Below are 12,506 nucleotides of genomic sequence, written 5' to 3'. Positions count from 1 at the left end.
GGCAAAAATACCCAACCAGTGATTTTATATTAAATAAACCGGCGGTATCTTTAACATTGCACCAAAAAGTGGTGCGTTTAAAATCAATGGGAAAATCCCATAGGAAATATTCTGGTGGAATATTTTGCGTGATAACCACTGCCACCAGCCAGAAACGCGACAAGGGGGGACTGGACAGTGCCCCCTTGGAAACAGACCCAGGGGCAATCAAATTAACCCCTTCCAGTACCACAATATGATGGGTTGTACTGGTTCTGTTCACAATTTTGGACTAGTAAAGTCAATGGTGACTTTACTTGCCCTGGGAGACAGTAGTCAGTCGCAGGGTATGGAGTCTATGTTTGGGGGTCACTATGACACCCCTGTGTTACTGCACTGAGGGTGCTGTGTAACACATACACAAAAACAGATGATACCCTATGGAGTAAAAATCCCCATAGCCCATAAGCGCACAAAAAGTCAAAGACATACCTCAAAGCATGCCTAAGAGTGGGAGGAAAAGAGTCTCACTCTTAGCAGGAGAAAAAAAACAAACCCCAAAAATCCAGCAAAGCTTCTGGGGGACTCACTAGGTTTGGGAAATTAGCCTTATAAGAGAATTCTCCCTAACAGAGTGAATGCCCGCAAAGTGGCAACAGTGATTGCCACTGCAGGGGTTGATTGGGACCCCGACCAATGAGACGGGAATGTATTTGATAGTACTAGTTAAGAGAGTTCAGAGAGTGGCTCGGATACAGAGGTACCGTCCAAATCAGAGCCTAATAGAAGGGAGGTGACTGCTAAACCAGTCCCACGTACACTAGCTGGACCACATCTGAATAATCCCAGAGGTGGTTTAAAGATTTGACAATGTTGGAGGATTATTCTCAACAAGAGGTTGTGGAAATAATTTAATTAACAGATCGAAAGGGCTGGTGAGCCTCCGTTAACATGGATGGTCAGATTATTTGATGGAGGTGCGGCAGGTCTAGTAGATCCGACAGATATTCCATCATTTTTGCCGCTGTCCCATGAAATCCATAATCAAGAAGTATTATGTGCAGGCCCGCCTCCCGATGGCCAAGGTAGAGATTTGCAAGTGTCTTTTTTAATGTTAGCGTCTAAAGGGTGTAATCGCAAGTATCCGATTACATCAGATTGGCCTAATGATGAGAAGTGGTACACTCCGAGAGAGGCAAATCAAAGACTCAGAGAACATGCCATCAAAGAAGCCACCCATATTGAGGATTCAGAGCATATGGGGTAGTGGCATTGTCGGTCTGTGCACGAAACACAATCATTCGGACTGCTGCACCGGCATACAAAAATTTCATTATGACGCTGCTGGTGGGTATGACCAGTAAACAAACAGATGAGGCAGTGGATGCTGATAGAGAGAGAGCGAGAGAGAGTCGAAGTGATAAACGGACCCCTGGAAAGAGGATCGATAGTCGATATTCACGTGTATCCAGAAAATACATGTTCCTGGCATTTCTAAAAGATTGAGTGCTGTGCGAGGATATTGATGCAATTAAGCCTTGTGACATTTATTAGCTTTAGAAAAGGCGAGGGCTTGAAGGGAAAAGAGTGGTATGAACAAGTGAAACGGCAGGATGTGAACTAGTGAAGTGAGGCTAAGTCCCTTCCGCGGTGCCGGAAGAGGAGATGGATAACAGTTCCATGGGGATGCCTTCTCCATATCAGCCGACCTATGCTGATTTACGAAAGGTTGCAAGTGTGATGTTGGAGACAGAATCCAAATACACACATTCAAAATACAAACAGGATTGTTGGCAAACTCCAGATTAAGGTAGACCGACGACCTCATGTGAATGTGAAATTATTCTGGCAATCAGGAAATACGCAAGAGGTTCGACCTTTGGTACTGATGAGGATGCCAACTTGATTCATGGCATTCCTTTGAAATACAATGGCAGACATTTTACCATTACTGGAAGGGGAGGTAAAGAGACCAATGGGGACATGAAAATTGGTCATTTAAAAAGGAATAAATATCAAGTGGTGATTGTTCCCATACGTGAATATATTATTAGCTTTGATATCCTGGAGGGATTGCCTTAAGGTCTTGGAGGGAAAACTTACCAATTCGGGGTGAGTGCATTGACGTTTACCCAGTCATTGTGGGAACACTGAAAATGCCCCTGTGCAGGTTCCTTTAGCCACAAAGCAGGTATCTATGGAACAATATTGTATTCCTGGGGGGCAGAAGGAGATTTAAGACACCATTAAGGGATACGTTGAATCAGGCTTGCTACGTCCTGTAACCACAGCTTGGACCAATCTGGTCTGGCCGTTTAAGAAGCCGGATGGAAGCTATAGGATGACTGTAGATTATCGTGAGTTGAATAAATACACTCCATTAATCCCCGCTGTTCCAGATGCAATTACGTTGATCAAAAAATGTGCAAAAGTTTGAAGGAACTTGTATGCAGTGATAGACCTGGCAAATGCATTCTTCACCATACCGATTGCAGAAGAAGGTTAAAAACAGTTGGCAATTTCCTGGAATGGGAGGCAATATAAGTTTCAACGTTTGCCCATGGGGTACATGCATAGTCTGACCATTTGTCACCGGCTGGTGGCGGAACATATGGACCAGATCCCGTGCATACCTGATGTGCAGATTTCGCACTACACTGATGACATTCCGATACAGGGAAAGGATGAGCAGAGTGTGTGGATGCACTTAAACATTGATGTTTTGAGAAAGGAAGGATGGGAAATTAATGAGATGAACTCAAGGTCCAGCGGAGACCGTGATTTTTCTGGGAATCCAGTCGCACAATGTGCATCGTGAGATGGTGCTAAAGGCTAGAGTTTGTTATACCAATGAATAAGAAACAAGCCCAACAGGTGCATCGATAAAGGGTGCTGGGAACGAGTGCGCAGGAGACAAATTGTGTTTATCCACTACTGTCTGGATTTTTCACTCTTTGCCTCCCATGCTTGCTGACGGTCCTTTGGCCGGGAGGAGTTCTGCAACTTAGAAGGGGGTGGGGTTTTTTTTACCCATAAGAAGAGAGGTATCCCGATTGTAGATCGAGAATGTGGAACCCCGGGTCATGAAGTCTTGCTGAGAGGGAGGACGCTCCGCTCCAGACCCCGTTAGTACGTGTGTTCTCTCTGCCTACTTGCCTCAGGACTGGGTAGTGTTGTTATGGCTGAGATTAAGTTTTCTCCTACAACTAAACTGTTAGGCAAGATTATGTGCAGTATCCTTTGGAGGACTACAGCAACCTTGACCTGGTAATAGGAACCCAACCTTTGGTATAAGTCTACTACATAGGTTGTTAGTGTGGCTGAGCAGCCAGGTTTAGCTCGAGGGGTCAATGTGAGCTTTGGATTAAGGCACTATATAAATAACACATCATCAGTAGGGTTGTAACAGAGTTTCACAGTGACAGTTATTCAAACACTTACACTCAATTATTAATTTAACAGTCATTTATATAAGCCTTCTTTAGAAGGGAACACAAGATGTAACAATTATAATACACTTCAAAACACACTTAGTTTCTCTAAATCAGATGATCCCCATTGGGGATGGCACAAAGACACTTCCTACAATCTCAGGTGACTTCAATAGCTAGGACACTGTGGGTATTGCTTCATCACTGGTACATTTAGAGCAATACTGAGTTTGTGGGTAAAGGTTAGATATGGGAATAAAACAAAGGTTAACAAACAATTCATAAACAGTTAAGTACTTTTAAAACCTTCTAATGTCAAGTACATTTGCCCCTTTCCCGGGGGAAAAGGTAAAGTTACAGAGTCAGAGGTAAGAAGAGTCTCTCAGGGAGCCAGGACAGCCAATGTTAGTTCAGCACAGTCTAGGGTAGCTGTAGATCTTCCTTGCAGGTAAGTAAAAGTCTTGCATAATGTTTTAGAAACGTTTGTAGAAGCAAGATTCACAGGAAGCAGGACAGTCCTGCTTCAGGGAAGTCTAGAGGATCTTCCTGGTGCTCAGGTCCGACTTAAAAGCGATCCACTTCATTTGGTGTTCCTCTCCCTGGCACTTCGGTTCCAGCAGAAGTTCGGCCAGCTCCAAGAGGATGGTCAAACAAGTTCACTTTCGGGTTGACTGGTCCCATCAATCCAAGGGGAGAAGAAGTCATCCTTGCAGGGCTTTTCTAGACGAAACAAATTTGGAGCTTGAGCACAGCAGCAGGGCTTCACCGGTCCAGGAGTTGCAGCAGGCGTCTCTTCAAAGTTCTTCTTTGGATTCCTTCGTCCAGTGATCGACTGCTTTCCAAGAAAAAAGATTCTATGCAGGTTTCTCTCATTCATTCGCAGCCTAGCTGTCAATCACACAGCAGGGTGGCTGTCCTTGCCGGACAGCCAGCTGGCCAATCACCTTTGGTTGCATTCCTGTAACCAAGGGGATTAAGCAAAGGGATTCAGGCACCTCTCTCACTTCCTGCCCCTGCCAAACATACTGGAGCCAAAGGCGGCATTCACTCGTGAATCCTGCCAAAGGCAAAACGAACAAAGAGACCAAACCTAGTTTGGCGCGCAGAGTAAATCTCAAGAAGGACCTTTCTGACAAGAAAGGGAGAAAAAAGTAGGCCGGGGCCATTTTGTCAAAATCGGCACCCAGGGGTGCCTTAGTGCAGCTGGGAACGCAGAATGGTAGTAAAAAGTAAACCACTGCCACCAGCCATTAACTGTAGAAAGGGTAGCCAAATTGTTACATGACAAACTAGACAAAGGGGATACTAAGTAACCCCTCCAGAAGCCTAGGGTAAGATAGGGTGGGCCGGGTCTAGAAAGTTACAAAATGTAAGTAAAGTCAATTTCACTTTACTACTCTTGCAAACAGTTTCACCAAGAGAAGGCATTTAGACTTTTGGGAAATCTAAGACATCCTTGTGCCACAGCACTGAAGGTGCTGTGTGTCACAATGCAAAGATGCCGCCTATGGAGTTTGTCACACTCCAACGTCAAAAGAAACAGTCCAAATCACAGAAAAATACATGAGTGGGAAAAAGGTCTCACTCTCTCCAGGTTAGAAGGGAATAGTTTCTTACCTGTAACTCCATTTCTCCAGCATTGGTATCTTTCATGGATTCACATGCTTAGAATATTCCCCGTCGTCAGGTTGGGAATCCTCGGTAAGTTATATAGACATTTTCCATAGGAAAAATTCCGACACTTTTGTGTCCCATCTACGTCGTTTTGGGCCGCACACGCCGGCGCCACTAGGACGTAGGGGTATATATAGCTCCGCCCCCGCGGCTCCCTCAGATTTCAGCCCCCAAAGTATTATGGGGGGGGGATCTCTGGTTTGCATGCTCAGGGGAGGCCGGCGGGCGCATGTGAATCCATGAAAGATACCAAAGCTGGAGAAATGGAGTTACAGGTAAGAAACTATTCCCTTCTCCAGCATTGGATCTTTCATGGATTCACCTGCTTAGCATAGATTGTATAGCAGTATCCCCCAACATTGGAGGCGTGTATGCAAACCAACATCACAACAATCAGTGCCCATTTACTATGGCAACACATTACATTATAGCATGTTAACCGTAAAAGACACGACACTTTAAAGCATAGTTGCCTAAGGATGCAACCCCACTTGGGGCTTACCTGATTGGAACAAGTGACGTAGTACTGCCCGCCCCATCTGTGTATCCTCAGCATGTTGCTGTGCGAGACAGTAATGTCGGGTAAACGTGTGTGGTACCGACCAGGAAGCCGCCTGGCAGATAATCCCCCAGCGGAATTCCGGACCACAAAGCCGTCGACGACGATGTAGATCTCGTCGAATGGGCCCTTGGACGCTTTTCTAGCGGCTTTCCGGCCTTGGAAGGACAATAAGAAATGGCCGAAGACACCCATCTGGATAGTCCTTGTTTTGAAATCGCTTTACCCCTAGCCGCAGGACCATAACCTACGAAGAGTTGTCTCGTGTCTCTGAAGCTTTGAGTGCGAGGGAGATAACATTTTAAAGCTCTTTTCAAGTCCAATGTATGGAGAGTCTTCTCTGCCACTGAAGACTGTGTTGGAAAGAATGTAGGCAACACTATAAAAAGCGTGTTTATGGAACATGGAAGGTACTTTAGGTATGAAATGTGGGTTAGTGGCCAGCACAACTTTATTACTGAAAAACCTCAAATACGGAGGGTCGATCACTAGAGCTTGTATTTCCGACAGGCGACGAGCAGAAGTAATAGCCACCAGGAAAGCCAATTTCCAAGACAAAAATTTTAATGATGTCGATGACATTGGTTCAAAAGGGGGTTTCATCAGGGCTGCCAGGACCAGGTTCAGACTCCAGATCAGAGGAAACTTCTTGGGAGGAAAGGTTCGAAACAACCCTTTAAGGAAGTGTTTAACTAGGCAGTCACTGAACAGTGGAGTGGAATGTCTCTTCCGAGTAAATCTCGAGATGGCAGCTAGATGCACCTTTATGGATGAAACAGTTATTTGCCAGGAGCAACAAGTATGGTAGGAGTTGTTCCGGTGTGATCGCCCGCGGGACCAGACCTGGTTGACCGGCGCACCATATGCAGAACCTTTTCCATTTGTATGTTTATGAAGTGTTCGTGGAAGGTGCCCTTGCAGCTTGCAAAATAGGACGACAATCCGCTGGAATCACTAACGCGCCAAACTCGGCGAAATCAGGAGCCAGGCCGTCAGACTGAGGTTGTCCGGGTCGTGATGCCAAACGGTCCCTTTCTCCTGAGACAGAAGGTTGGGGATCTTCTGGAACCTCATTGGTTCTGCCGCTGAGAGCTGAAGTAGATCGGAGAACCACACTTGTCTGGCCCAATAAGGGGCCACCAGGATCACCCGACAAGGATATCTGTGGATCCATTGCAGAGTCCGACGGATGAGAGGGAATGGGGGGGAAGGCATACAGAAACTTGCCCGTCCACGGGAAGGAGAACGCGTCCCCTAGCGAGTCTTGTTGTGGCCACCTGCTCGCGTATTGGGAGCATTTCTTGTTGTCTCTCGTCGCAAAAGAGATCGAGGGCCGGATGACCCCATTCCGCGAAGACACAGTGCAGTTGCTGATCGTTCAGTTCCCATTCGTGTAGACAATTCATCTTCCTGCTGAGAGCGTCTGCTTGCACATTTTTTACTCCTGGTAAGTGGAACGCCAACAGATGTATGTCGTGTTGTAGGGCCCCATGCCAGATCTCCTGAGCTACCGTCGACAGGCTCCTGGAGCGAGTTCCTCCCTGCTTTCGTAGATATAACATTGTTGTCGTGTTGTCTGTCATGATTCTCACCAATGAGCCCTTTATCTGTGGCAGAAAGGATTTTAGGGCCCAACGCACCGCCCTCAACTCTAGCAGGTTGATGTGGAGGGAGGACTCTTCCGATGACCAACGACCCTGAACCTGTAAGGAGTCCAGATGAGCTCCCCACCCTGTTAGAGAAGCATCCGTAACCACTCTTCTGGAACGCAGGTTGCAGTAAGGGCATTCCCTTCGTTAGGTGTATGGAGATTCTCCACCATTGAAGCGCCTGCACAAGCTGGCCGTTGATGATCAACTTGTCCGACCAGCGTCCTCGACTTTGTGCCCATCGATCCGCCAAGAATTCCTGAAGAGGCCTCATGAAGAGGCGACAATTGTCTATCAAGGGTATGCAGGACGACATGGTCCCCAGCAGAGACATGTACCTTCGTACTGACACTCTGGTGTCGACCTCCCATTCCGATGCCTTTTGTTGCAGTCTGTGAATCCTTTCGAGGGATGGCTTCACCAGCCCCAACTGTGTGTGGAACTCGGCCCCCAAAAAGACCAAGGTCCTTGAAGGCTTTAACGAGGACTTGTTGAAGTTCACTGTGAAGCCCAAACGTTGCAGGAGGGACAGGGTGGCATCTTGTGCCCTTTCCAGAGACAGTCCCCTCACTAGCCAATCGTCCAAATAAGGGTACACATGGTGACCTTCCTTTCTTAACCAGGCTGCTATTGGAGCCAGACATTTGGTGAACGTCCTGGGGGACGATTTTATACCGAACGGGGGGACCTTGAACTGATAGTGGGTTCGTCCGACGACGAACCGCAGAAATCTTTTGTGCCGTCAACGCATCAGGATATGGAAGTATGCGTCCTGAAGGTCTAGCGACGACAAATAATCTCCGGGTTGTATCGATCGGATCACCTCCTGAAGCGTCAGCATTTTGAATTTTAAATTCTTGAGCAGTTTGTTGAGCGCTCGTAGATCCAGAATGGGACGCCATTTTCCATGTGGTTTCTTGACGACAAAGTACCGGGAGTACACTCCCTGTCCTTTTTCTGCCGCCGGGACCAGTTCTATAGCCCCTTTCTGCAGCATAAGCGCCACCTCCTGTAGTAGTATTTGAAGGTGGGGCTGGGCCGAGAACACCGGTGGAATGTGTGGTGGCTTGCCCTTGAACTGTAGAGAGTGGCCCAGATGAATCGTGTCCAAAACCCATCGGTCTGTTAAGCGCTCCCACTCGTCGATGCGACGAGACACTCGGCTCCCCAGGACGTCCTGAAACATGTCATTGTTGGTTCTTGGTTTATCTTTAGTCGACAAAGGGTAGGCACCCCGCCGTCTGGAGGTTTGGTAATCTCTGCCTCTACGAGAAGATTGGGCCGCACGCCTGTAGCCTTGGGAGTAGGAGGGTCTGCTGAAACCTCCGTCTCTAGAGGACCCAAACCGGGAGTTACCAGAGGCCCCTCTGAAAGGACGAAAGGAACGAAAATTCCTACCACTCTGGAGGGCTCTGAGTGACCGCGCCGTGTCAGTATCCTCTTTCATGCCCTTCAAGGCCTCATCAACTTTTTCACTGAACAGTTGCTCCCCTTCACACGGCATATCCAAGACTTTATATTGCACCTCCGGTCTGAACGTAGTGCACTTGAGCCAGGCTGGTCTACGTAGAACTACGCCATTATTGATTTGCTTAAAACCGGACTCGGCCAGGTCGACGGCAATGTTTATAGCATGGTTGGAGGCCTCCTCTCCTTCCCGCACTAGCAACATGGCAGACTTTCTATGTTCCTCGGGCAAATGCTCCAAGATAGGAGCCAGTCGGTGCCACATTTCCCTGTCATACCTAGACATAATCGCCAAGGAGTTGGCTGCTTTAACTGTAGTCGCGCCGACGGACAGCACTTCTTGCCGAAAGCGTCCAGTCTCCTGGCCTCGTTGTCTGGAGGGGTCGTGCATTTATGTTGAGACCTGGCCTTTCTAGCCGCAGCTACCACCGACTCCGGCGAAGGTTGAGACGTCAGGCACTTGGGAGTCGATTCCGGAGCCTTGAACTTCTTCTCCAAACGACCTTTCACTGCCGGTTCAGAGAACGGGTGCCGCATGGTCTTCAGGCCCTCTTGCCAGACATGATGCAAAATCGGGATGGCGAATATGGATTTCCTTCTCTTGCCCATATGATCAAAAAGAAAACAATCCTTTTTCTCCTCTTCAGGGACTAGGCCAAACTCCGAACACGCCTTACTCATCATGGCATGGAATGCACCCACGTCGTCAGGTGGCAATGGCTGTGCCGGGCTTCTCGGAGCTTCCATCTCTGCTTCAGAGTCCCAAGTTGGGTCCCTTGAGGGGGTAGTGAGATGTCTGAACCTGATCCTTCACAGTCAGAGTCCTGTAGTTCTCCTTCTTCTTGCAGGATAGGGCAATCTTCGGGCGCGTGGGAAGCGGCCGTAATCCTGGTCGCCGAGCGAGGAGCCGGGCCTGGCTCGTCGATGAATGGCATAGACTGTATCCGTGTCGGGGCCCTAGGCTGGGGCATTTGTGTGTCCAAACGCTGTAATAGCTTCTGTACCGTATTTAGCACCTCCAAGGACAGAACCGCCTGGGGGTTCAGTAATGACAAGGTTGTAGGGATGGAATCCACACCCAAGAGCAACATCGCGCTGGTCGGCTGCAGCCCCAGATCGGTTGGGCGCGCGACCGTGTTGCGTTCCTCGTCAGCCGACGAGATGGAGAAAGTCGCCTCTGGTTGAAGCAGGGCCTCCGGCGGGACGGGATCGAAAACCTCCGGTTGCCATCCCATCGACGGGACCACCGTCGACGATATGTTTCCTACTGCCGCAGTCTGACATGTGGGAGGAGCCGCCGATGACGCAGGTGTCGACGAGCGGGTTGTCGGCGAAGCCAGTGGCGCAGGGCCTTGAGGTGTTCCCGCCGCTTTTGGGGCCGACTTGCTGGCTGCGGCCTCGCGACTCAAGGTAGACTTATGACGGTCTCCTGAGGAGGATTTAGATGGTTCTTTGGTCTCCTTTTTAGATGAGGAGGAAGAAGAGGGCGTCTTGTGTGAAGAGGAGAAGGCCTTCGAATGTTTCTCCGAATGTTTCTCAGAGGTTCGTTTTTCGGCAGCACGTGCCTTCTTCGTCGGGGGTTCCGACTTACTTTTTGAGGCCGTGGAGCCCACCTCCGATGCCGGGTACGCACCCTCTCCGTCATTGAGCCAATCGACCAGGCGTCTTTTTCGATCTTTGAGGGTTTTCTGGGAGAAACCCTGACAGATTTCACAAGTGTCCGCCGTGTGGTGAGGATGAAAGCAGTAAATGCAGTCCATATGACCATCCCCTTCGTACACCTTCTTAAGACCGGACGTAGCACATGGACGAAACAACGCCTTTCCAGACATTCTCTTGAGAAGAACAAACAGTCGCAGAAGTAGAAAGTACAACCTAACCAAATAGCAGATACGCGAGGTAATCCCACCACTTTGGAAGACGGTTGAAATCGGAGGGAGCTGCGGGGGCGGAGCTATATATACCCCTACGTCCTAGTGGCGCTGGCGTGCGCGGCCCAAAACGACATAGATAGGACACAAAAGTGTCTGTATTTTTCCTATGGAAAATGTCTATATAACTTACCGAGGATTCCCAGCCTGACGACGGGGAATATTCTAAGCATGTGAATCCATGAAAGATCCAATGCTGGAGAAATTAAAAGTCCTGAAGTCCAGCAAAAGAGCTGGGGGTCTCTAAGGTAAAAGGAAATTGGCACATTTCTGAGAATTCTCCCTAACAAAATAACAGTGATGTAGACCTTTTGTAACTATGCTTGCTTGTGTGTTTATCTATAACCAATTGCATGTATTCCAATATCTGTATGCTTATTGTGTGTGTGAATAAAGGGCCTGTAAAGAGCCAATTATATTCCAATTGTTGTGCTACTTTTGTGTTATTGCCTTCCTGAGTCCAAGGTCTTTTAGTAGCTCTGGAGTCATTACGCGTGTCAGAACGTGAAACACCATTTTGTGTTTACTCTCCTCCACAACCTGGTCAGAACGTCCCTCAAACTCCCCCATTGTAAGAAGCTCACTGTTTCCCGTCAAATTGGATTTCTTATCTATTGTACGTTCTTTTGTGATCAAAAGAGCATTGTTCCTCATGTATATAAATATATGTGGCTATGGCCCTACCGAATAGGAAACCCCTTAAACTAGATGGAGGCTGACAATCTACTTTACAGAGGATAGTAGACCATACAGAGGATAGTAGACCAGCGATTTTAACTATTGATCACTGAATAATGCTGAACCTGTTTTACACGCCCCACTCTGAAGGAAACACATAGCGACATGAATAGAATGGAAAACAATTTAACAACCAAACAGAGGCACGTAATACCAACATTGTGTATAAACATAGTTCTAGACTTGCTACAGGTGGACTCCAAAAATAGGATGGCAGCCAAACCCGTCCACTTACAGATCACACATCTGACAGAATTGAATTCTAAAGAAGCTTTCAACTGTAAATATGCCTTAATTAAACGTTTCTTTAGAACTGAATTGCACAGGCACTTGCAACCATGGCCTGTATAGTTGAATTTCTACTTCCATTCAGCTAAGCAGGGCATGTTTGTGGTGGCGTTATAACTTTCATAAGACTGTGCCGTCTAACAAAAGTTATAACAGTGTGTGTTTGGAATTCACTGCTCAGATGGCAGTGAACACACAAGCTCCTTCTGGCATGCTGGAGCAGGTTGTTTTATTATTCCTGAAAGGGAACTGAATGAAAACATACACATTACTTAAAGAATGCCTGTAATACTGGAGCATATGAGGAATTTACATTTGAAAAAATAATTGCAACAAGTATTTTTTGTTTAGCCATGGATTGCTCCACAAACCTGGAGTGCACCTCAGTTTTTGCAATGACCCTTACCCATTGAGAAGATTTAGCATTGCTGAAGCATGCTACAGCATTCCCGATAACTGTTTTAACAGTTAAAATGTACGTCATTCAGTTAGCTCCTGAATAGAACATACTATATATCTTAAGTGTAGTTTTATCAAAGCGAAAACCTTTTAACAAACATCAAATACATTACTTTTAGCAAAGCTACTAATGGTGAATGTAAAATATAGCTGTTTGCGCTAGTGTTTATAATGCAAAGGTAAAAAGAAATTCAAAGATTTGCTTGCTTAGCTCAGACATTACCATCAGGTCCACATACCAAAGCAATATCATGCCATCCAAATGGCACTACCGGAAATCAAATGTGGAAACGCCTTTGTTCCAAGTCACTGCCACTTCTGCTTCCATTTT

General features: G+C 47.2%; 1 protein-coding gene across 4 annotated transcripts in view; it reads right to left on the bottom strand.

The window, feature by feature from the left end:
- Positions 1–12,506, bottom strand: part of FAM53C (family with sequence similarity 53 member C) — a 277,153-nt gene that overhangs the window by 215,732 nt on the left and 48,915 nt on the right. The gene's annotated exons all lie outside the window — the stretch shown is intronic.

The sequence above is a fragment of the Ambystoma mexicanum genome, chromosome 3p (assembly GCF_040938575.1).
Source record: "Ambystoma mexicanum isolate Mex_15411 chromosome 3p, UKY_AmexF1_1, whole genome shotgun sequence".
NCBI classification, from domain to species: Eukaryota; Metazoa; Chordata; class Amphibia; order Caudata; family Ambystomatidae; genus Ambystoma; species Ambystoma mexicanum.
The sequence above is the reverse complement of the archived record's forward strand: the minus strand, read 5'-3'. Positions and strand labels throughout refer to the sequence as shown.